Source organism: Colias croceus, chromosome 1 (assembly GCF_905220415.1).
Source record: "Colias croceus chromosome 1, ilColCroc2.1".
Classification (NCBI taxonomy): domain Eukaryota; kingdom Metazoa; phylum Arthropoda; class Insecta; order Lepidoptera; family Pieridae; genus Colias; species Colias croceus.
This window is the reverse complement of record NC_059537.1, coordinates 8,706,801-8,726,119: the sequence shown is the minus strand read 5'-3', so window position 1 is coordinate 8,726,119 and position 19,319 is coordinate 8,706,801.

The window sequence follows — 19,319 nt, the reverse complement described above, 5'->3', positions numbered from 1 at the left end:
AATTTAATCAAGCACAAACTTCTATTATGTTACAAAAATTCTTCAAACTTGCAGCCAATATCGAATATTATTTATTTTCAAACAAGAAATCCTGACCCAATAACGTAACCGAGTTTCGAAACTATTCCAGTTATAAAATGCTTATAAAAAGGAAAAGAAGAAAACGTTAGTCCGGAAAGTAGGAAACCATAAATTGTCTTTACGAACAGTAGAACTGGCAGGTATATAGATTGTAGGCTTGGTGGGATATTTTTGCGTTGACCACCACACATTAATTTCATGTAAAAGTTACGTGCTGCGTACCTAAACTTTATTTTCACGGAACAGCATTTTTTCATACGCAATTTATGTCTCTATTTTGTACAGTACATACGTCTATACACGTCCTTATATACAAAAAGCAACTAAATATCCATATTTTTTAAAGGCATGTGTAATAAGTAGTTAAGGTAAACTAAAATTACAATCTCGTCGTCGTTGTCGATACTAGATGTAGGTAGTATCTACGTAAGACGCGCAAAGTGAATAAACTCATTCATTCCATGCGCCAAGCGCGACTCAATCAGAATCTCTCTTAAAACTTATACTGTAAGCAAATGCTTTCCCATTTATAAAGAATTCAATTTTCGAAGTGCATCAATATAAATGTTAGGATGCACACAGCACTCGGTAACATTTCAATATCCATACGACTCCAATCAATTTATTTTCCATCGACAAATGTTCTGCATTGTTCAACTTTATCTCTAATGTGGTTACGAAGAAAAATGTTAGTGGCCTGTATTTCAGCAAGCAAGACTCAAAAGAATTTGAATATCGAATTTCATGTGTGCCATTTTGAAGAACCTATTAATAGTCGCTGTGTAACGTGAGTTAGCATAAAGGGTGTAATTACATGATGGATACGCAATTTTTTCCCTCAGCTCGAGTGTAATCTGTACCATTAACTAATGGAAGTACGTGTGTTTTACCATAAATTAGGAAAGCATTTTTAGGGTGAAATCTTGCGAAAACATGAAACTTTATTTCACTCCAAAAATTGTTGTAAGACTGGGCTTTATTTACAATGTAGTGTGTTATGTGGAATTGTATAACGATTCTGTATTATTTATGCTTATTTCGTACTAGCTTTCCACCCGCGGCATCGCCCGCGCAGTCAAAGAAAACCCGCATAGTTCCCGTTCCCGTGGGATTTCCGGGATAAAACCTATCCTATATCCTTTCTCGGGTATCTTTATACCAAATTTCATGCAAATTGGTTTAGTTAGTTAAGGCGTGATTGAGTAACAGACAGACAGACAGAGTTACACTTTCGCATTCATTATATTAGTATGGATTACAGCTTTATAGTAATGGCAATATTAAATTCAACATTAAATATTTTACAGTATGTAATCAAGTTACATATAATCAACGTTCAAAATTCATGTCATATTATGTTTTATCATCTTAATTTAGAAATATTAAAAAATTGAAAAAATTGAAATGGATATAAACCATTACAAAAGTGTCTTGAAGGGAAAATCGTGCTTGGTCACTTTACCCTTCGTTCTCTCGAATGAACCTTTCTTAGTCCGAAACGCCGACGTCATATCTCTTTGTGGTTTATTCAACAATGCTTCGATGAATTACACATTACACGACAGAACTAAATCGTTTGTAGAAGGAAGGAGTTTAATTTTATATTATTTGTGTGTAAAATATATCAAAATTATTGCTGTGTTTTTTAAGAACAGGCATTTTATACCAACTAGGAACTTAAGGTCCAGTTTTATAGATATGTCTTGAGCTGAATAAATCTTGAGCTAGGGTGCTATACTAGAGACAGCATTTTTATATTATGCACTTATAAATATTTAAAAAAAAACTATTAAATAACTATTAAATATTAAAAATGTGTCTATAGTTAAGTCACCCAAACAAAATATAGGTGTACAAAAAATGTCTGTTCAAAAAAGTAGACTCAGACAATTTTCCACCTGCAGTTATTACAAATGTATGACGTTAGCTATAAAAACGTATAGATATGAGTTATTCGATTCCATTTTATTATCTATAGTGATCGTGTATTATTATCTGGAATTTGGATCGTCGTTACGTGAGCGATACCATGTGAATATTACGATACATATTACGTTGTTAAGTATTCCAATATCCTGAAACGTCGTTCGCACAGGAAACCTAATATGTAACATCTTTTTCTTCACAACACTGTATTGGGTAAAAGGTGTGAAATTGAATTTAACACAGATATGAAAGATCAATGAAAAAATAATGGTGTGAATAGAAATTTCAATTGATTATTTAAGGAGTTTTGGGGAGTTTTTTGAGCGTATATTTGCACTGTAAAATTATTTGAACTATTGTTTATTTAATAACTTATGCATTTTATTGAAAGAGTTTTCTAGATATGATGTCCAGCGAAATATTCTATTTAGCATGCAATAGAGATGTAAATGTCCAATCCTCACCCATAAGGAAATGAGTCTATTTTTAACATAATAAAGTTTGAACCTAGTAATTAAAGCAAACAATCTTTCTCACATGAGTTAACTGAAGGAAAGTTTTAATTAAACGAAATTTAAGTTCACGCAGCGCGCAGTTGTTCTTGTTATATCGTTTTCCAACTAAAACGACTTAATTAACGGAAAGTGTCTCCCGTCATCAAGATAATTATACAAATATTGAATGTCATCGACTTTCAAAGTCGATTATGAGTGCCACTTCAATTTCATGTGAGGTTGAAATTAGGATCGTTATGAAATATGGATGATCAAATATCAAGAAGTTTGTTCCACTTTATTCCGGTATAACTACTTATTTTAATTAAGCTGATTATTAACCTTATACTGGTATGTTATGGGCACTTATCCAAATTGTAAAAAAAAAGAAAAAGAACAAATTTACATAACTAACATTTGCTGATGACACGAGGTACTTATTGACATCAAATGGTCAATGATTCCTATCAACATTTTGTGTCGATTCTTCGAAAGCTTTAAGCGGTAGATTGGACCGAACCGGATGCTTACACTATCGCATGAGAAAACCGGGTAAACCCGGTCGGGAATAGCTCTGAACACTGATAGCAAAGAGACATTAGTTGGAGCACCGAAGAAAGATTTCTTCTCCGCTTCGCCTTATTTAAGACTTAAGTATGAACACTTAGACGCTTTTAAATCATCACACAAAACTGTTTTTCAAAAGTTCATCTAAATGTGAGTAAAATTATTTAAACCTGATTTATATGTTCCCATTTATACTTTTCAAAATGTACATTTTTGGGACAAAACTTTATTAGCTTTTCAGACCACAACGATAACATCTTTTCATCAAATTTCGTCATCCCTAAAGTATTATAAAATTATGTACGAGCACGTGTTCTTTCCAATTTATGTTTTCTTTGTATAAAATTCTAATTCAAAAGATTATATTCATCATTTAGATTTAAATAAATTCTTCTTAATTATATTGCCGGTTAACACATCTAAATGTAGTCTATTAGGTACATTTATATTATTATCTTCAATAAAAACAATTAGTAATTAAATTAAATAATTTGAATTACTGTTTAGGACCTTTTGGGTCCTTTAGGACCTTAAGTAGGTAATATATAATCTCTGGATCTAAAGTGAGCACAAATAAAAATAAAAGAGACTAAAAAATATAATGCAAAATTTAGATAAGGCACCAAAAAGGAAAAAATTTATTTTATTTATATGCGGAGCGTATAAAAATGTCATATAAAAGGAACACTTTTATGCAGAAAGGACACTAACATCAGTTTATGCGTATTTAACGGATGTGCTATAAAACGAAATTCTATTAAACAATAAATATAGAAATATGAAAATAACTTTGAGAAAGGAAACATAATATTTATTTGCTCTTATAATTTGAAAAACTTTTCAAACGAGTTCATCGTTCGCTAAGAAGCTTAAAGTTCTAAAGAAATTCCTCCACTTGCCTTGAAAGTTATCTCGGCATATCCAGTAACACTAACATTTCGTTAAGCGAGTATACACGAATAGCTATCGTGAAATTCTGTGCGCGAAACTCTCCAGTGCAGACTCGCGCCCGATTCGATTAAAGGGCAACTGAGAACTGGCTACGGCTACGAGCTACGCGCTACGAAATGCTGCCTCTGTACTTAATCGACAAGTCTTTTGACTATGTTTATGTTGGGCACACTACGTTTAAATGGAGAGCTCTCGGAATTGTCTATTGCAGCCGTGAGTAAATCTTGAGGATTGCACATCAACTTCTTTGTAAACAAACGGGATCTGCCATCAAAATCAGATGTACACACAAATTAATAAGCTTTTAGTAATGTTCAATTTAGCGTCGCTTAAGTAAATTAATAAAGGTTTTATCTGTGTGATTAGGTATTTCGGTTAATAACAGTGTGTACGTAATGAAATTAAGAAGGGGATTTAATGATTCAATAAACTAACGTAAGACTTGAATTTGTTGTATTATAATTTCTGATTTGAGGCAATACTGGTCGCTGCGCTTCTAAAGTTGCATTGCTTTGGTATGACACTGTGTCCCAGTTTGCAACTATGTCGACCAACTGACAAGTAATACAACCTATCCATTACAAACACGACGTTCGCCGATCGGATTGATTGATGGTCCGAATTTAGTAATTGCAGGTTTACTCATGATTAATTGTTTTTTTTATATTTTGATTTAATTTTAAAAACACTTTATTTTCAATATAACATTCTTAACACAAACTTTTAATACAATCGGGCTAGTAACAATTATTCATGAGAATAAACTTTAAACTTTAAACTTTTAAGTTTTGACGTAAAAAATAAATATTTTTTTGCATTCTTTTCGAATATAATATCTAATATCTAATTATAGAGAATTTTGAAGCTAAAATCGTCCATGCCTTACATTTCTAGTGCCTCATTAAGATATTATGCCACTCAATTAAGTCAAAGGTAACTGATATTGCTAGTAAAAATCTTCATTAAAGAACAAAAAGATTTCCCTTACAATAATTAAAGTTTCAATAGATTTTCTGAAATACTTACAATCTAAAGTCTAAACTGAAAACTTAGAAATGTACAATTGCCTGCAGCTGCTATGTTATAAATTTTATGGAAAGTTTTAATTCGCTGTGCGTACTTTTTCTTTTATTTCTGAAAGTAAATGCTTGGTTAATAAAATCATAGTAGTTTATGTATGTATAGTAGTTTATTATGTATGTATATAGTTTATATATGTATTTGTATGTAATTTTTTTATGTATTATAGAGACGAATTCAATAATTACTTTTCACAGTACTACACAGTACAGTACAGTACAGTACAGTATACTATTTTAATTATAAGTATTACTTACGCAGCGTAGTATTAGTGAACTGAGTTTGAGTATTACCTATATTTTATTCAAGTTTTATTGTTACAAAAATATTGTGATATTGTACCAAAAACACTGACATGTATAAATTTTCATAAAGATTTTTAAAAACACCAGAATTATCATGACATTAAAAAATACACGCAGTGGGGTGTGCAAAATGTCAAATACTAAAATTCCACCAACTCCGGCGGTAACATATCGGCTAAAATAAATTATAGAGAATTTCAGTGCCGAGAATTGTGGTACAATTAGTGGTTTGGCTCTTCCTGACCACGCTGATATTCACCAATAGCAGAGTATAATAATTATATTCCTATGTAGCTCCTTTTCGCATAAATACGAAACTTATAACGCTTTAATGACCATTATCTCTCCAAACATATTTCAGCGATAAGACACGAAATGAATAATTATACGTATTCTGGAGAAACATAATTTTCTACATTTCCCTTTTGATACGCGCCCGCCATATTTTTTGTTGTCGGGGCATGATTAATAGCATCATGACATTTGGGATTGGACTTAGGTCTTGAGTGAGGGTTTTGCTGGAGCTTTGGAATCTGTGATTGTTTTGCTGAATGTGTTTTATTGCTCTTTGCTATGAATATAAAAATTACATACAGCATTTTGGTGATATGATTAAAGACTTTCTAATTAATTACTATCAATTAATATAAAATGAACATTTACTAAGTTTTGGACGAAGTTACACCCGAAATCTTTTCATCATTTCATGAACTAGGTACGTCACAATAATAAACTACGATCACAAGTGCTTTCATTATTTTGACAGAATTCGTACTTTTCAATGTAAAAGCCTTCAGTGTTAATAAAAACAATCCTTATAAGGCCGGTATTCTGCAAACTGCATTTACATTTGATTGGTAAGCCGTGACCGAGTTGAGAGACAATTCAACCTTTTATTTTTTTACCAATTTAACTTTTGCTCTAGTCAATTATACGTCATTGGTAATTTCATAAAAGCAAGATAAATTGCATTTCTATTGAAGTAAAAAGTAGTTTTACTTCAATCATAGGTAACATCGCTAATATTTTATGTGCCATAAAGTACACATTAATAGTGTTCTACCTTCTGTCACAGTTTCTGTTCTACTTAAGTCAGTTTTATGTTGATTTAATTCAGACATTAGTATATAAAAAAGAGGTTATGTAAAATTTGTAAAATTACTTTCTAGGCTTCTAACTTTGATGCTTAAATGTTTGCTCCGAAAAAGCAGAGGGAAGAAAAATAATTTTAGTTGCAAATTAGTTATTAGTATGCTGAACAACGCACGAAGTACGCGTTCGGCTCACTGTTTTTCTAAAGATAAGTTATAACTTAGGTACGTTTTATACATTACTGTGATATTTAAGGAAATCTGTTTTTAAAACAAAAGAGGTGGGACAAAATTGTGATTATATCGGTTCTACGTTTTTAACACCAGAATGATGAACCAAAAAAGAACATTTTTTCACGTCACTTCACGTACGATAGGCGATGTCCTTTCTATGTATAAAATTCTTTCAAATTCGTTTTGTAGTTCAGGCAGGGGAAATAGATATGATATATTGTAGGTACTAAAGTAATTTTTTATAGCTATTACATATTTGCAGATAGACATACACATTGTTTCAAAAAGTATATCGCATCGTCAAGAGAAAATGCTTCTATTACATGAAGGTTGTAAATTTTTACTGCCAACAGTAGGTACGTACTCATTGTAGATACTCATACATGTCGTTACAAAATGTTACATCGTATTTACTCGCGATAAAATGTCTTGTAGTCAAGTAAAAGTTGATTAGAAATTTTTTTGTTGAACCAAGTAACAAAATATATAAAAAATATGATTTTGGGCTCACTTATATCTTCATAAAAAATATCTTAGAATGGTTTAGTTTTGAAATAATACCTACATAGATTTGTCAGTACCTAATGCTGGACCGAATCAAAAAATTCTTTGATGAGACCTGTAGATAAAAATTATAATAAAACGTCCTACCTTGTCAGTTATTTTGTTATGTATAAATATATGCGTGTTATATGCAATTTATATTTATTATATACCACTTTAGAATAGACAACGATTATAATTGCCTTTAATAACGGTCTCAAGAAAAGCGAATGTAGTTAAATTTTTTAATGTAGATTACATATTTGATCCATGTTTATCGTTATTAAAAATGGAGTAAAACCATATCAAGTTTTAAACTTTCCAAGAATCGACGTCTGGTATCGCTCTTTTAAAGAAAAGTAAACGTATATAATAAATTACTGCACTGCTTTTTGATACTTATCTGGTGGAGCATGCTCGCTCGTAAAATAACTAACTATAGTACTTTACCACAACAAAGATTGCTTTAATGTGAGCAAAAGGTGGATTTATTATATCACATGGTGTAAAAGCTCAAGTACTTAGAAAAAATAATTAAATAATTATACCTATACATAAATAGTTAAAGTTAAAATTATGCGCATACTAGCCTTCCACCCGCGGCATCGCCCGCGCAGTCAAAGAAAAACCCGCATAGTTCCCGTTCCCGTTGGATTTCCGGGATAAAACCTATCATTTGTCCTTTCTCGGGTAACAAAATATTTCTATACCAAATTTCATGCAAATTGGTTCAGTAGTTAAGGCGTGCTTGAGTAACAGACAGACAGACACAGTCACTTTCGCATTTATAATAATATAAGTATGGATTATAGATAATTTTGAAGCTAAAATCGTCCATGCCTTACTTTTCTAGTGCCTCGTTAAGATCTAAGTATGGATCACATATTACGACGTGTGTGTTGACAGATATTTTGTATTCGAAAACTACCATATCTTTTATATTAGGTGTACAGGAAAATAAGGTGAATAATATGACTAGCTTATAGAAAAGCAAATAGCAGAATATCAATAGTTATGACGAGTTCCCGGATAACAACATCAGTGACGCGTGTACCCCCATTCCGCTCGAAGCGCTAACTTACCCATTCAAGTATGAATAAGATTTACTTTCAGAGATGTATTTATAAATTTACAAACATCTCTGTTTCGCTAATTGAAATTAATTTGTAATGTCGTATGGGAACTTATTAATATATTATAATGAAAGGTATGGAATTGACTCTACGAATCTTAATCTTAAAATACATATGCTATTTGTTGTATATTATTTTGTTGTTATAATATTAATTATTTGGGATTGAATTTAAGTAGGTCTTAATTTTCTTCTATAATATCTTTATACTTTATATAAAGCCAAATTCTTAGCTTTTTGGCTTTTAAATCATAAACTTAGCAGTTATGGTTTACTCTTCACAGTAGCCTTTTGTTATCAAATATTATATTATTTATTGAATATCCCATTTTCTTCCATATTTACGCTATTCAAAATGCCAGAAACGAGACAATTATTTCGTTCTACGTCAATACACAAATATCTACAGCGTAGGCGAATATTGACAAATGCTTACTTGTACATTTTTACTCAATTGAATACAACAGCTATGATGTTTATCATTCCTTTATATTGAAAACAAATCGAATTTAAGTGTTCCTCTTTTTTGTTGAATATATGATGAATGTAAATAACAATAACCTGTCTCGTTTGCACATTTTCCATTATAAATATATAAATAAGAAGGTCATGAAACATCAATGTGTGCACTAAACTATTCCCATCAATATTTTCTAAATACATTCTCATGTATACAGTAAATTTTATCAAACCTTATAAATATGTACTCACATACAACTCAAAAGACACGGATCTCCTTTACGGATTTCTAAAATACTATGATAACAAAGATTCAGACTTACATTTAATAAAAAAAAATACGAGTGACATTGTAAATTATGCATCATGATAAATAAATATCTAAAAGGTATGTTTTCTAATATTCTACTTTTCAGTTAGAAAAGTCAGAATTCAAAATAAAAAGTCTGACCCTTACTAAGAGGCGAGTACAAAGAGAATAACTTTCCAGCCAGTCGCTAGCAAAAATGTTTGCTATTAAATGCTTCCATCAATGCTCCCCAGTTTAAATTGAAACTCTATAAATAAGAGAACTTTTCTTTTCTGATCACCGACGCTAATTTACATTATTGGATTAACCTTAATTTGTATATTTGTAAACTTTATACTTTATCGTATTGAACTGACATAATAATGTCTTTGTAAAAAATCTTAGAAAACTGATTATATATTTATCCGAGAAACTCAAAGTTAATAAAATTGTAATTGATCTAACTACAAATCGAATAAGAAAACCTGTTACAATTGACACGTGCCTACTGCGAACCCTCGATAATTCTGCTATTGATTAAATAGGTAACCGTAATATATTTCCCTTCACAATCCCTTCTTATTGAAACGGGAAAGTTTGAGCTCTTTCATTGTTTATTCTGCTCTTGACTATTATGAACCGTCCAGTTTTATTCGCAGGACTAATTTTACGGTACACAAGTGATAACTGCGTTAAAAACAACCGACTTCAAACTTGCACTTGCAAAATTTACAAATACCTACAGACAAAAATGCTCATAAAATAAAAACTACTGGGCCTATCCGAATAAAATTTTTATGGGACCAATTCGACACCATCCCGCATCGAACAAAAAAAGAATCACGTAAATCGGTTCAGAAACCTCGGAGTAATCGGTGTACATACATAAAAAAAAAAAAAAAAAAAAATATACCGGCCGAATTGATAACCTCCTCCTTTTTTTTTGAAGTCGGTTAAAAATCGGAGCTACGTGTGAACAAAAGCCTTTTCTTTAGTATATAAAAAAGTTAAATACCTTTTCAGTAAACTAGAACCTTTTGTAATATTGTAGATGCTTTAACTAGCCGATCGTTGTAAGAGCGTTTATTACGTGAGTACATTATAAATTGCTAAAAATATATTGAATTTTTAAAAACTATTTTTAACTTGGGGTTGTGTGACGGGGATAATTAGGAACTGTTGACATTTCATGAAGCAGTGCAATGCCACAAGTGTTTATACTCGGATTACATGTCTAGACGTATTTTTTATTCTCACTACCACTCTCACACACTACCACACACACACACTTCCACACACACACACACTTCCACACACACACAATACTCACCCTCACACACAACCCTATTACTCCTAACTCCACATTTGTTAGATAAATACGTTTTTTTCCTATTCTAATGACGATGTGTTCCTATGTAATTCAACATAAATGTATACCGTTTCTGAGATCCAAGACACAGGCAACAGCCTAGTTTGGATCTCCAGTAACACTGTATGTTCTACACTTTTGGTTAATAAAGATTTTTATTTATTTATTATTATTTTTTATTTATTTTGGAGTCGAGTGCTTCAACCAGTGCACGAGTGGAGCTTTAATTTTAAACAAACAATACCCCTTAATGCACCAATTGATATCCTATTTTATATAAATGCTATATATACATAACATATTTTTTGTTATCCTGCAGGATGCAAGAAATATTCATTCTTCAAAGATGATAGCAGTAGGATCAACTGCATGCCAGCAACTACAGAAAATATGCATTACTCCGAATCAAGAGATGGTTAAAAGCAAATTGATCAACGATCACATGATTTTTTAGACTTAGTATTTCTCATACACTTTATTATTACTTATAAATAATACTTACTTATATTGCCTTAACTTAGAAATTAATATGACATTACATACTTGTATTTTTGTTAAAAGCAATACAGCATATCACAAAATATATAAACAGCATAATATTTCATACAACAAGATAAAATTTTAATCATTATTTTTAGTTTGCATGTCGCAAAAATATTAAGGTTTAATTGTATGTGGAAAAATTATAATGGCGTAGGCTAATTACACAGGGAAAAAATTATAAGAGGCTATGAGTGGCTGTGCCTTATTTTAGCTTACTAAATATGATTTTCATTTTGCGTTAAAACTATAATTCAGTTGCTGATTTTCGTAAAATTAATTAAACTTTAAAATATGAAGTGTGTATAAATAGACATGAATGCAACGTAGATTTTCATTCCTAATTTTTCAATCCACTTACTCAATTACCTCCGATCGTTCGTAGCAGCCCGTTTTCCCTGACAATAGAAGGAATAAAAGTGAGTTAATGAAATAATGGGAGTCCGCAGCCACCCTTGACGACCTCTTCCTTTAATTAATGTTGAACATATTTCGCTTCATTGAATTTATCCCACATCCCTTAATTACTGACAGGTTTATTATTAACAAGCTGTTACCAAAAGCTTCATGATTAAATCCCCAAATAATTTAAATTTAAATATGACATTATAACTGACCTTTACGCTATTATTGAAAACATATATCGATTTGTGTAATAATGTCCTATAATATTTATTTATTTATTTATTTATTTATTTATATCAATATGTAACCTTAACTCTTGGAGCTCACATTAAAGGTTGTAAGTTCTTCGTATGATGATTATTATTGATTAAAAATCTTATTGTTTCTTGTGTATGCTCTTTCTATTTATGATTATGAATAATAATGATTTTGTATAATTATCTATGTTTCCCATTAAATGTACCTATTTATCATCATATTGCCACAATTGCTTTACAAAACGTTTCGGAGTTAATTGCTCGCTCATTTATCAAAAGAAAACTGCTGTGTTGACGTATTTTTCGTGTGAATTGGAGTATAGTGTACTAATAAGTACTTTATACCTTATATAAAAAAATTTTATTATATTTTCATACAATAGGTATATTATGTCTATTTTTTACAATATTAGCAGAAAGCATGTCGGTAAAACAATGTAAATTAAAAAAAAAGATTATCTACCATATTTTAAAAAAGAAAGCATTCTTTGAATATTAACATTATTGTCAGTATTCATAATTTGTAAAGCGTTCTTATCATTTAATACCGGTCGTGTAGTTAAAAAGTTCTCATAAAATATCATTCACACAGAAGCATTTTAATAAAAATAAAATGTTGGCTTTGAGCCACAGTGAAGTGCTGGTTAAGCTGCAGATTCTCGGTAAACAAATGGGTTAATTCCAAAAGCGATCCTTAAAATATATACTTTAGCAATTCATTCTCCTCACTCTCACACATAAATCACTTTCACAGTATTATAGTAATTATTTATATGTATACATTTGTTGTGTTAATAAATTAAATGTTATAAGTAGGTAATATTATATTATTAATATGAAGATATATTACTTAAACTAGCTTCCGCCCGCGACTCCGTCCGCGCGGATGTCGGTCTTCGCGTGGATGGTTTATTTCTCCATTTTGAGTAACTCACAATGACATCTTATAAATATCTATTGGACCCAAATACGGCTAGGACTATAATAATACGCAACGTGTGTTCGCGGTTCTACAGAACAACGTCTATGGATAACTGAAAAATTGAGATTAATTTTTTTTCTACGTATTTTTCCAGGATAAAAAGTATCCTATTTTACGCCCAGGATAATAAGGTATAATTATACAAAGTTTCATCGAAATCGAACCATTAGTTTTCACGTGATGCCTTCACATACAGACAGACAGACAGACAGACAGACAGACAGACAAAAATTTTTTTAATCACATGTTTGGGTTTGGTATCGATCCAGTAACACCCCCTGGTATTTATTTTTTCAATATTTTCAATGTACAGAATTGACCCTTCTACAGATTTATTATATGTATAGATAACTCTATATCCTTATATATTAATTTAAGTTTGGATAGATGAATGGATAAATGTTATTATCGTAAATAAATTAAAGTACTTATAAACTGCTGAACTGATTAAAAGTCAATGTTATTACGAGAGTAACGCAAAAGCTGAAATAGTAGCTTTTGCACGTGGTTATGGATAATATCACGGTTAAACAGGACGGCACCGGGGTGAACGGCTAGTATTATATAAAAATGATTTACACAGAATAATTAGACTTACTACAACGCTTTTACTAGCTAACACGCTTATATGATAATGACTATGAATATTTATAATTACACCAATCTGATTGAAAAGCAAGTTTACATGAACGATCGTTATGAATCTTAATGTCTATGGATTATGAACAGATTGGAAGTTGTAGATAACGTTGGAATGTTAATGATTTTGATCTTAATGTGAAAGTTGTGTCCCCTTATGGGGTATGTGGCAGTTGCAGTAGTTATATATCTGTTTCACTGATCGATTTTCTTTACGGACATGTAAAGTTTCATGCCGGAGCGAGTTTTGTTAGTCCCCACCGGAAATGGACACCAGGATCGTTCTGTTCTACGCAAATGTACTCACCACTGTACCAAAGACTGCAGCAATTAATAATTTTAATGTGCAATTAATTATAACAAATTGTGATCCTAGTGAAATAATGATTTAGTTGTAAACAATGTATTGAACGAAATATCCATCCATTAATTAACTTGTTCAAATTCAAAAATTTACAGCAATTTTTCTATCCGTTGGATGTTGATTCAATCCATTGACTTGCAAAGCGAGCTTGTTTTAACTTCTAAACCGGCCGAATCCTAAAACGCTGTCTGGTTTTGTCATATTTTAATTCCTATTTCGCAGTCCACCAGACACATATTGTAAATATTTCCTCTAAAAAATTCAAAGAAATTGGTAGTAAAGAAAAAAGGTAGGTTATGCAGTTAATATTGTATCGGTAATCGGTCATAGAAAAACTAAATACAAATCGATAATGACAATAATTGTACTGTAATAATTATGCCATGATAATATTACAACAATTTGTTGAAAACTTGAATATCAAATACATTGTAATATGCTATGTAGAGTTCACAATATCTAAAAATTGTGCAATTTTTACATACCAAGAGTGCCGCCGGCTTTAGCGTTATTTCCATGCTTTGTAAGTTGACTTCGCCGGTAGCAAGAAAGGAATGCGGATTAAATATTTACCTACATTCTTTCTATTTTCTTACGTTTAGCTTGTAGTTTTTTCTGGCATAATAAATTCTCACACTTCGTGGTATGCTTACAATTTCAGTTGATATTTATCAATAATAAACAGCTTTTTTTATAGGTATTGCATAAAACTAAGCAATCAAACTTTTGATAACAGTAATTTTGTAAATTGAAACTATTGGTAGTGTTTTATTCCAGCTCAAAGAATAAAAAATACAAAGCGCTGAAGAAATATTCGAACGGTTGCACGAGAATTTGGACAAAAATTATTTTGCGCTACACTTTTATTCCTGTTTTTCCATACACAACTCCACCTATATCAACATTAGCTGCCAGTCGCACACAGGAAACTAACAAGAACACGGAATAGATAATGGCATAGGGATGCATTTTACATGGAAATTGACTTGCAAAATAGCGTGCTAGGCATTGAGATATACATATGGAGACGACACCGCCTACATCCCTTATGTTCGGCTCAACATGTGTGTTACGATATTGCACAAATAATACAAATATAAATATAAATAATACGGAAAAGTGCAAAGGAATAACTTTCATCGGTAAGTACCTAACTAGATAATAATTTTTAAAACTTAGAGCAAAAAAATGGCGCACAGATTTTGTTCGTGGTGTCTCTTCCATACGTAGTATTATTATCTCAATGGTGCTAGGCTGTATCGCTCGTAAAGCTTGTAACTGTCACACTTCATAACTATGATGTATAATGTAGGTACATCTTCTGTATATTTATTATATTGACCCTTATATATATTAGCAGCTAATGTTTGGGGTTATTTAAATCATTACGACACAATCAAGGAAAATGAAGCTTAATTATCTTACGTAAAATTATAATTATCACACGCCTACTTAATTTGATACTTATAGGTAGGTACTCACCTTAAACTGTGCTTATAAATATAGGTAGATACAACGACGAGATAATATGTACCTTTAATTAACCAAAAATCGGATAAGTCATAACTAAAACTATTTTGTAAATAAATTAACCTTGTGTGCGTATTACGTATTCAACATTAACAGTTTTATCATATTATCATAAATATAATGTGAATAAAATTTTAAATGTATTTAGACTTATACTTATACAAGAACCTAAGTAAGGTTCAAGTTTCGGTATATCATGACAAATTCGCAATTACTTTTGGCTGTTTGAATTATGAGCTTTCCACCCGCAGCTTCGCCCGCAGAGTCAAAGAAAAACCCGCATAGTTCCCGTTCCCGTGTGATTCCGGGATAAAACTATCCTATTTCCCAGGTAAAAGGTAGCCTATATCCTTTCTTGGGTATCAAAATATCTCTATACCAAATTTCATGCAAATTGGTTCAGTAGTTAAGGCGTGATTGAGTAACAGACAGACAGACAGAGTTACTTTCGCATTTAAAATATTGGTATGTATTTTTAAACAAAATACGTTAGCATATTAGCGTTAAATGGCTGGAATAAAAACAAACTAAGCTTTTCCAACTAGAGTTCAGTTGGGAATTACTGATAGTTGATACCCACTAGTAAAATTCCGTTCACGTACACAGTTATAACGTCGTTGAACTAAATTTCGTAGAAACGTGTTACTTGGATTTCAAAAGAAATATTGACGACAATCCTTTATTTTTAGATAAGCATAGGTATCAAAATATTTTTTATTTTAGATTTTTTTATAAGAAAAGCTTTAAGTATATTATGATCGTCCTATTTCTAGAAAATAAATTTAACATTACCCACGCAATGTTTCATGCATAAAACAAAGCAGTAAGTTGTTATTGTCGCGACGATTAAATGTTCTGTTAAAAAAAACCTCAATAAAAAGTGATGTAAACTGTCTCTGTACTTTATTACTCGGAAACTGTTCACTCGCTAAAACGACTCTACGTAGATTCGCAGAATATAGATCAACATTAAAATATTGTTTTAACACAGTTTCCTTTTTTTATAGTGGGGAAATCTTCCAAAGATACCCACGACCCCCGGGGAAGGAGCCGTGGGTTATGTCGGATTCTTATTTCTTACCGACTAAAACCCCTAACACAGTTTCCTGGGAAGAAGGTACCTATCTATTTTTAATAAACTAACTTAATCGATTAATACTGGATATTGAATGAATAATGAATATACCACGATTCTTTTAATTAGTAAAATTTATATTAATTAGGTCTCAAGTCAATCGTCTATTTTATCGGGCATCTATAAAATTATACAAAGAAAAGTAAGTACAAGCTGTAACTTGTGACACAGCTAATATTTTGAACTATATTATTTATGTGGCAAGTTAATTAATATCGTGTGTAAGCTCATACATTTATGACACTCTGCCTTCCTCAGATACAAATAACCTTACAGGTTTTATGACCCACATAAACTGATCCATATAAATTGATTAACAGAAAAATATGAAATCATTTTGGTATAGATTTCATACTAAGTATACGTATAGGTATGTCCTATGTGTGTAAAAGACTGTTTATTTTACCTAAATAATTTTGCAACATTGAACATGAAACTTTACTTTAATCAAACCCATTTTAATTTGGTTTTAAAAAGTATCGTGCAATAAAGCTTGGGGGTGTAGATTTATCCTTATATTACAGAATAAGCCTGTGCTCGACGATAAGCTGCACTCGCCCGTCGCTCCGAATTGAATGCTTACTTTTTATTACCCCCTGTTTCAGTTCGCGTCTCATCGTCTTAAACCACATTCGTCATTTATTCGTTCAATCTCACTAAATTGTTTCATTATGGTACCGTATTATTGGTTTTCGGTTTGACGTAAACAACTTTATGCAAATCTGCGATGAATTGGCGAGTTTTGTTTATCTGAAGATTAATTATCCCTGTGAACTTTTTTGCTGTGTTGCCTTTTTAAGAATACATTTCGCTAAAATAAATTTCCACGACATCCTTTAAATAATGATCTTTTTAACGTGCCTATAATAATCCCATTACAAATTACGTGCACAAGTACCTACCTACTACTGCAGCCACTGAAAAAAGTTGGCGCGAACCGATTATTATGATACAATGCCCAAAGGACAAAATAAACCTTTGATCGGTGTCATAAATGTAGAAAATGTTTAAATGTTTATAAAAAAGACAATATTTTATTTTCTTTTATACAACCGAGAAGAGTCTAGCGATAAATGTCAGATGCTTCTCTGAATTCGTGGCAATGAGCATAAATCATTTCTACATATTCCATCTATCGTCTAGTCACGCCGCATAAAAATATATGCAAATGTGTAGGCATAAAGCGCTTGTGAAAGCACGATAACTTAAATCCTGAGTAATGTGCTCTTGCGAGTAAGTTCGCCCATGAGGAAATTACGCCATTCATTACATGAAGACAGATGTCCGTACTCCGTTGTCACCTCCTCAAAGAATGGTTCTATAATTAATATTCGAGATTCACACGCACCGATTACTAACTAATCGATAAGTACTTACAATATTTTTATGGTGCGCATATAAATATTATTAGTGTTTATTGCCGTTGAAATTAGGTTCCTATTATATTACAAAAATAAAATTACTATCGGGTGGAAACTCAATTTCTTAAGCGTAGACTCGTTCCATGTCAACATAGGTTAATTAGAAGGGAAAGTCGGGTGAGTTAATTAACCGACTTCAAAAAAAGGAGGAGGTTATCAATTCGGTCGGTATGTTTTTTTTTTCTTTATGTATGTACACCGATTACTCCGAGGTTTCTGAACCGATTTACGTGATTCTTTTTTTGTTCGATGCGGGATGGTGTCGAATTGGTCCCATAAAAATTGTATTCGGATAGGCCCAGTACCTAGTTTTTATTTTATGAACATTTTTGTCTGTATTTCTAAATGTTGCAAGTGCAAGTTTGAAGTCGGTTGTTTTTAACGCAGTTATCTCTTGTTTCCCTCATGTATGTTTAAAATAAATAAACAAATAACTTTACGTACCTATTATAAAAATGGTAGAGATACTAACATTTTGTGGATACATTAAATAATTTTAAATAAGTTTTTTTAAATAAGTATTCCACCCATCCAATCACTGAAATAATGATCCATACTTTGTTTTAATAATTGAAAACTAGTCGTTGGCCTAAATGAATTTTATTCTCATTCGTGAAAACACAAAAGAGTGCTTGGAACATAACGTTTTACGAACAAAAGTTGACCTCTTTTATCGAATTTATTTGTCACTTTTAGGTAAGCATTGTTACTTTCTTAGTATCTTGGGAGTTAAGAAAGGAAAGTAGAATTGAAGGGCACTTCCGAAAGTCTTGTAGTGAATACAAATGACACGATGCCGGAACGGTTGTTTATACGGAATTAGATTTAAACAGTGTCGATCGAGTCGCCGAAATCCCGCGGGATAAGTTTAGTCCCTTGTTCATTACCCTACATGTTCCAAGTTCCAACTCCCAACGCCTTCATGCCGAGATAGCGCTACAATCTAATCTCGCACAGATTAAACCTATGTAAATTGAAATAAAGCGAGGCACGCGCGCCATCTCGGTAAGTTCTTATTGACGCTACGTCTAAATTAAATATTATAAGATGTAATCTAAATAGTTATATACGAATGTATAAGTAAAATATAGGTAATAAACTTTCTAAATTGTCTTTTCTTTTAAGGTAACGTTTTGCTTTTCTGTACCTATTAAAACAAGTTTTAAACTTTTACTAGAGTGCGAAAAACCTACCTGTTATAACATAAGTTTATTAACTAACGTCATTTAGGTAACATTGATAGACTCTGTAAATAAGGTAAAAGATAGTAGAGTCGGTTCCCTTTGAGCGATTGAAGAAGAGATTCCAGAATTATTTTATAAATATAATATACCACATAATATGATACAGTATTGAGTATACGTACCTACTACAGTAATTAATTTTACAGTAACAATATTTTGATGGTTTAAAATGTTCTTTAAATATTTATTTCCGTACGATCGTTTTAAAACCATTTATTTAAAAATTGTCTAAGGTTTATATTCAAAAACTTTATTATTCTCGCATACCTAGATGGATAAAT